At 49.1% G+C, this 7,716-nt stretch overlaps 1 pseudogene; it reads right to left on the reverse strand.

Moving 5' to 3' along the window:
- Window positions 1–3,421: 3,421 nt before the first annotated feature.
- LOC146203112 (uncharacterized) lies at window positions 3,422–4,381 on the reverse strand (annotated as a pseudogene).
- Between the last annotated feature and the right edge of the window lie 3,335 nt (window positions 4,382–7,716).

The raw sequence follows: 7,716 nt of genomic DNA on the forward strand, positions 1-7,716 counted from the left end.
CTTGGTGTAGCCCTAATAAATCTAATGCTACAAGCTGCAGACGAGAAGAAAGAGCCTTAGCAAATATTTTATAATCCACGTTGCATAAGGATATCGGACGGTACTCTTCAAGTTTCCAACCGACATGCGTCTGTGGTTTTCGGGACTAGTATGGTGTGACCAGTATAGAACGTGGGAGGCAAAAAGCCTTTTTCATAAGCTGCACTAAAAACTTCCAATGTAGACATAAACGTTTTATAGAATTTAGACCATCTGGGCCAGGAGACTTTTGGCCCTGTAGTGAACAAATGGCCGACTTGACCTCATCTAAAGTAATAGATCCCTCAATGGTTGTCCGCTGCTCATCCTCAAGACGAGGAAAATCTTGCTTTAAATGAATTAAATCAGACCCACTGTTCGAGTTATTACTACCACTAAATAGCCACGCATAATAGTTAAAGAAGGCATTCAGAATTCCAGGCGTATTAGTGTACGTATCACTTCCGCAACTAATTTCTAAAATCTGCTTAGAAAGAGCAGCTTGCCTTTCATCACTAAAAGCACGGCGAGGTGGTTGTTCATTAGCGAACCTCCGTGTTCGCGACCTAATCAAGGCGCCCTGATATTTTTCTGCACTAAACTGTTGTAACTGTGCTTTAATATTGTTGACATCAAGATACGACCCCGGAGAAATTCTTTCCAACTCATATAGTTCGTTCAAGGTGCGCTTCAATTCACGAATGTGAAGGCGTTTAAAGAATGTGATCCTTGATGATGCTTCAATTGCAAGGCTCTTAACCTCCTGCTTAAAAAAAAAAAAAAATCTCACTTTTGAAAGACTGATACATCGACACGAGCCCACGTGTCTTTGAAGCACGCAACGACAGACCGCTGAAAAATTTCATCCGAAAAAAGGGGATTATTTAGCTTCCATAGCTCCCACTGCGGTTGAGTAGACGTCTAGTATGCTTTACTATCTGAACAGATACCATGCAGTGATCGCTAAAAAATATCGGTCTCACCCAGTATCTATGCACAGTAGGTAATGTGCCAGCCGAAACGTAGATCCTGTCAAGTCGGGCATTCGAAGACGATTGGAAGTGCGTGAAATATATACTATCGCTTTTTAGTCGGCCAATGTCAACAGGTTATGCTCACAAACTAAGTCAGTGAGAACAGCAGCACTGGGGTCATAACGTCCGCGATATACTGATCGATCCTCCTTGTTACGTGCACAATTGAAATATCCCAGCAATAAAATTTTCCGATCTGTGCACAGGAGATTTGTCAATGACAAGAAAAACACTTTCCTTTCTTGCTGCTTAATAGGCGCATAGATACAAATAATTCGCCACTGCTGAACCGAAATGGCGAGGTCACAACATATGAACCACCCCTCATCATCAATACAATATGACAAGTCAGTCATGTCTAGTGTATTGCTCAGAAACAGCATACACTCTCCGGACAATCCTTTCGAATGGCTGACGATATTGTTACGGACTTGGTCTCAAGCAGAGCACGGAGGAGGGAAGAAGGAGGCCAGGAATAGTGCCGGTGGGACGTTTGTGACTTGCACACTGAGCACAGCTAGCCACATACTTCTCAGTGGTTTGATGCATCCGCGGCCAGTAAAAACGTTCTTGGATGCGATAGAGCGTCCGCGCAGATCTCAGTTGTCCAGAAGTGGGGTCGTCGTGCATAACGCGCAAAACAGAGGAGCGTAGGGTGACGGACACCACTAGAAGGTAGCGGAGGCCAGTGGCAGAAGAGTCCTTTTTGTATAAAAGACCACCCCGTATACAATAGGGACCGGATGCTGTAGGGTCCCCTGCAGCGGTAAAAAATGGCTGGAGATTTTCGTCCTTCCTCTGCTCAGTGCGGAACGTCGAAGGTCACATCGCCAGGTACTGCCGCAGATAGTTCCCACCGCCCGGCGCCTCCAACAGTACCAAATGGGGGTAAAACCGCAGCGATGTAATGATCAAAAATGTCGGCGTCACATTCCGTCGTGGGAAGCGGCAAACGTGAGAGACAGTCCGCGTCGGCGTACCGGCGTCCACTCTTGTACGAAACTGTGTAATCTAACTCTTGTAAACGGATTGCCCACCGTAGCGTCGAAAGTGTCGGAGGCACGACTGGGGCACAAAACAGGGACGCACACCAGAGACAGGGCTGGCACTTTGGTATCCTCTGTTACGCAGAACACTTCCTCACGCACGTGTGGCTCCTCTAAAAGTCCAGAAGGATGGGAACCATCAACGCAGAGTTCCCCAGAGCGGCAATCGACCGTAGCGCCACAAAACTTCAAAAAGTCCGTTCCTAAAATGATGTCATGCGTAGAGTGGGCTTAGAGGACGAATTCGGCTTGAAAATTTGCACCACCCACAGACACTTGCGCACTGCACACAGCCAGAGGCCGCAACGCCTCTCCACTCACACCACAAAACGTTGAAGCACGGTCATATTCAAACATCACTCTGCGTCCCAAAAGCGTCTAAACTGATTACTCATCACAGACACAGTCGCACCCGTATCCACCAAAGCTAATGTACACACGCCATAAATTAACACACGGATTTTGTTTTTGAGCATTATAGTTGAAGGGATGTTGGCACACAGCACATTTCCAGCGGCCTCACCCCCATTGGTCGCGCTGGGTAGTTTTCCTGACGGGGCGACATGGAGCGCCGCCGCGGTGATGTAGAACGACGCGCACGGAAAGAGGAAGGAGGAGTATGTGCATTCAGCCAGACCTACGACGCGCCCTGCTGTTCCTGGCTCTTGTCCACAACAGCATTTTCTACCTTCCCCACCGATATGCTACCGCTGCGGCGTCGAAGGTCACATCGCCAGGTACTGCCGCAGATGGTTCCCACCACGCTATCCCGCCCGGCGCCTCCAACAGTACCCAACGCTTGGCAATACAGCCCCGTTTTTGAACAATGAAATACTCCCCGTAGGTATTACCATAACATCCAGAACGACAATCTCCGCGACCATTCCCTTGCATCTGATCGAAATGTTACTCCTTCTTCCCTCCTGCGTGCTCTGCTTGAGACCAAGTCCGTAACAATATTATAATGAGATACAAACATCTCAAGAGCAACTTCAGTATCCTCATCCGTAGCCAATTTAGTTTCCTGAGTTGCAGCTACACTCACACGACTGCTTTCAAACAGTTGCTTTAACTGGCACTGGCACCGTCGATTCCGCAAGCCTCTAACGTTAAGGGTAGCAATCTCAAAAGCTGTGATCCCCGCCATTTGTTTGTGCGTGCATTATTCAACTCCATCCGCCGAGGCGGGGAGAGTCGCCGGCAAATTGGCGACCTTTTGAGCTGTAACTGCCCGTTTTTTTGAAGCCAGTCGTCCTCTTGCCTCCTCCTCTGATACCTTGCTTGGATCTTCGCTGACACCAAGCTCCTCCTCCGCGGGACGCTTCAAAGACGAGCTGCTGTCCATAGAGACATCTGATGTTGCTGAAGCTTCCACCCATGATTTCGGAAGCATTGCGTCACTCGCAGCTCGAAGATCAGTCGGCAGCTCCTTGCAGACGCCGATAGTTGATTCCAGACGCGGCGCACTGCACTCCAACGACACACCACCGACAGAGCAGCGTGGACGCACATCCGCCGGCTTCTCGGCAACCCCCAGTGGCAGATATCTTCAGCAGAACGCGGCTTTTTTAACAGCTCAAGATCAGATGCACCATGCTCAAACTGGGCAGAGTCAGGAGGCTTGGGGTCGGGAGGTTCACTAGGTGACGGCTTGACGTCCAGTGGATTAATAATGGCCATTGTTTCACGCGGAACCGCGGTGTTGAGCCCTCCAGAAGCGTCCACAACATCCGAAATGTCCATGATGTGCTCTGACACTCCGTCATCTTCTTTAGACAAAGTGCCCTGACGCAACCTATCGGCATAGGTCAAGACACAAGCATCCACTGTGTGACCGAAACGACGACACTGGGTGCATCTAGGCGTTCGGCACTGCCGCCGGACATGTCCAACTCTGCTGCACCGAAGACACAGCGGAGGCCTGCCGGGAATAATTACCAACGCCTGAATCCCAAACACACTCAGGGTATGAGGAATGCTAGAAGATGAAACGCCACCTTTCAGTGTGATAGAAACTTCCCTGTTTGCTGTTTGCATGTGTTCCATCCCTGGACAACGCCACTTTTCTCACTCCATGGTCTGAACAGTGCCATACGGCTCTAAAGCTTCCACAATCCGGTGATGTTCGACGGGTCGTGAGAGCCAAAGCAGCTTCAACTTAATATTTCTTGTTTCCGGGTAAAATATCATGCATTTCAGCCCTTTTACGCGTAGCTCCGTCACGTCCACAAGTTTCTGTTTTGAAACGCTATTCTTACAAGTAACCATCCAAACATGGCTCATTTGATATTGTCCAATTAAGCAGACGATATTCCGAAGGTCCATTACACGGGCAAGGGCATCCCTGAAGTCAGGCGCTCGGTATGGATGGCCATTTGAGTCACCATGCAAAAATACAGTATTGAGTACTACATTACCGGACGGCAGGCGAGGCAGCACAATCTTGTAGGTGTGCATAATGTCTTCAGAAGACGCAGAACCTCGGCCAACGGCCAGTGTGCTGTTTCCAGCAGAACGAAAGCCACTCGCCAGTCGTACTTCCAAAGCACATATACTAGAATTGGAAAGATGCCACGCCCGGGATCGTGAAATGCATATCATAATTCTCATTGTCTACCGTGAGGAAGATTGTTAAAAATAAATAAATTCTGTCGCGAATCTAACACATTGAACTAGCGAAAGACACAGAAACACACAAAAAAAGTGTTCCTGTGTCTTTCGCTGGTTCAATACGTCAGTTAAGGGTAACTTGGAACACACTGCAAAAAACACTGAAAGACGACCTGCCACTAGATCCCCGAAGAAATCGTCTCCTACCCGTAGAAAACGACGAAGACGTTCCATTCGACGCGGTGTTGCTTATGGGATTGCACCACATACGGAAGGCCGGCATGGCTGCACGACACGCCGACGTTGACGCACGGCCGGCACACCACTACTTCCGCAAGTCCATTGCGAGGTTCGTGGAAACTCATAAGAATGTGTACCCGGTACCTGAATGGGTATCGATAATTGAGCCGCTTGTGCACATGAAGTGGTTTTAGCCCCTTTGCGTCAGCCAAGGTTTGGCTGGTTGTTTTAACCCATGCCAACGCTATGTGCATTGGTCGCCAGTGTCTTTTTCTTGTGTTTTGATGAATGAGTCTAATCAGGCCAACTGCGCCACGCCCGGGACCGTGGAACGCACATCATTATTCTCCTTGTCTGCTGTTAGGAAGGTAGTTAAAAATAAATCCCGTCTCCACCGGGAATCGAACCAGTGCCATCCCTTGCATCCCAAGCCGAGCGCTTTAACCAACTGTCTCACGCTCGGGACGTTTTTTTTTTTTATTTCGGACATAGTATTTATTACACGCGGTTATGTACAGAAAGGGCTATGTACACAGACTATTTACAAAGCACTCAGCCGTTGCTGAACTGCACAACAGAAAACACAACTAAAAGGCAGGCAAAAATAAACATCCTGTCACCAGCGAAAACCAGTCAGGTTGAAAGTCACTTTCTTCATAAATATATTTCAGTTGCAACATCATTTTGATAAAATGGATTCTAGGTGGAATAACAGGTTCAGTGTTGTGATCCAACATGCATGTCTTCCACAAGCTATCAAGTCCAATTGGGAAAAACATGTCATATGGTTCGTAATCAAATTGTGTAACAGCAAGATACCGCACACTGTACGAATTTAGAACAAAGTCTTTCTTTAGAGTTTTTTGCAGCACGTCCCAAAGGAAAATTGCGTCTTTGCAATTAATGAAACAGTTTCAGGCACATCACACAGACGGCAGGTTATAGAAGATACAAAAATTATTTTAGAGCGCAGCTCTTTGGCGCCCGTTCCTGCGTTTTGCGTCGTTGTCGGCGTTGCCCCTCGTAACCAGCTCCGCAGCTGGGGCAGCTGGCTTTCTTGGCCTTACCATGGGCGCAGACGGAGGGAGGAGGTGTTGTGTTTGTACACGAGTGCAAAGTGCGCGTGCCCTCACCCGCAATAGGACAACGACCCAAACCAGCATGGGGCACCAAAGCCACCTATACTGGGGAACGCGCTTTTCACCTCTCCGTCCCACGCGGAGCCCATCCTTCACCCCTTGTCCCTGTCTCCGCCATTGACCCTATAGAAAGGGGAGATGCTTTTGAATCATGCCGACGAGCGGTAGCAAATATTTTCACGTGGTGGTGACAATGCCGTAGACCACAACTGAACAGACACGTAGGGGTCGCACTTAAATGACCTCTTTATTGGGGCGGACTTGCGCCTGCAATAGAACTGAGCAACTCGGCGACGGCGAAAGTAACAAACATGCACGCTGGTCGTCGAACAGGAAATGCCCGTCGCAAGCGCCAACACTCAGTTTAGACAAATCCGCTAACGATGACTAGCATAACCTGGAATGTTGCAGAAATCAAGTGAGTGGCTGGAATCTTCTAGATACATCTCGGCGCATCTTGCGCGACAAAGAAAATGATAAAGCTGCGTCTCGCGAAAACAAGCATGAACAAAGAGTACAGAATCGATCTGTGCGCTACAATTACACTGATAAGGCCGCATGCCAGTGGCTGTAACAATTACATATTTGAATGGTATGCGGCATACTCCCTCATTAAAACACATCGCCTCGATGTTAAAAAAAGACAAACAAAGAAATGTAAACATAAAAATTAGAAAGCTTAAACATCACGGATTATTTAACGCGCGTAATACGGCTTCAGGCGTACACCACGACTTCTGGGCGAGCGCGTCGCAGTTGGGAGGCTGTCGTACCGTCGGGAATGGCTTCATAGTCCAGTTGTCCGACGCGGCGAAGGATTTTGCATGGCCCGAAGTATCGACGTAACAACTTTTTCACTTAGTCCGCGGCGACGAATCGGCGTCCATACCCACACTTGGTCTCCCGGTTTGTTGTCTTCTTCTGTCACGTGCGGCAGAATCGCATCGAGCGTTGTCGTGGACGCCCTGCCGTACACAAGCCAGAAAGGGGTTGCTCTGGTTGTCTCCTGGACGGCCGTGTTATACGCAAAGATCACGTACGGCAGGATGGCATCCCAGGTCTTGTGCTCGGCGTCGTACATGGTGAGCATGTCCGCGATAGTTTTATTCAGACCCTCTGCAAGTCCGTTTGTTTGCGGGTGGTAGGCGGTCGTCTTCCGGTGGCTTGTCTGGCTGTTCTTCAAGATGGCTTGAGTGAACTCCGCCCTGCTGTTCCCCGGTCCGTTATGGCCATATCGGGGGCGCCGTGTCGCAGGAGAATGCGCTCGACGAGAAACTTGGTGACTTCTGCAGTACCATTAGGCAATGCTTTTGCTTCGGTGTAACGGGTAAGATAATCAGTTGTCATGGTGACCGGTTGATGAAGTCTGGAAGGGGCCTAGCAGATCCATTCCAATTTGCCGAAACGGCTCGGTCGGTGCTGGTATGGGGTTCAGTAGCCCAGCAGGTTTGATCGGAGGAGTCTTGCGTCGCTAGCACTCGCGGCACGTCTTCACGTAATGTGAAACGTCGGCAGGCGGTGGAAACTGCGATCGCAGCTGTTTTCTCGGGGTCTGGGCGAAAATTATCTTTGCTTACGATGTGGCCCAGGAACAGCAGCTCCTCGTAAGTGAGACACTTTTATGCTTTC

The sequence above is a fragment of the Amblyomma maculatum genome, chromosome 1 (genome assembly GCF_055883805.1).
Source record: "Amblyomma maculatum isolate TAMU_Amacu chromosome 1, ASM5588380v1, whole genome shotgun sequence".
In the NCBI taxonomy this organism is placed as follows: domain Eukaryota; kingdom Metazoa; phylum Arthropoda; class Arachnida; order Ixodida; family Ixodidae; genus Amblyomma; species Amblyomma maculatum.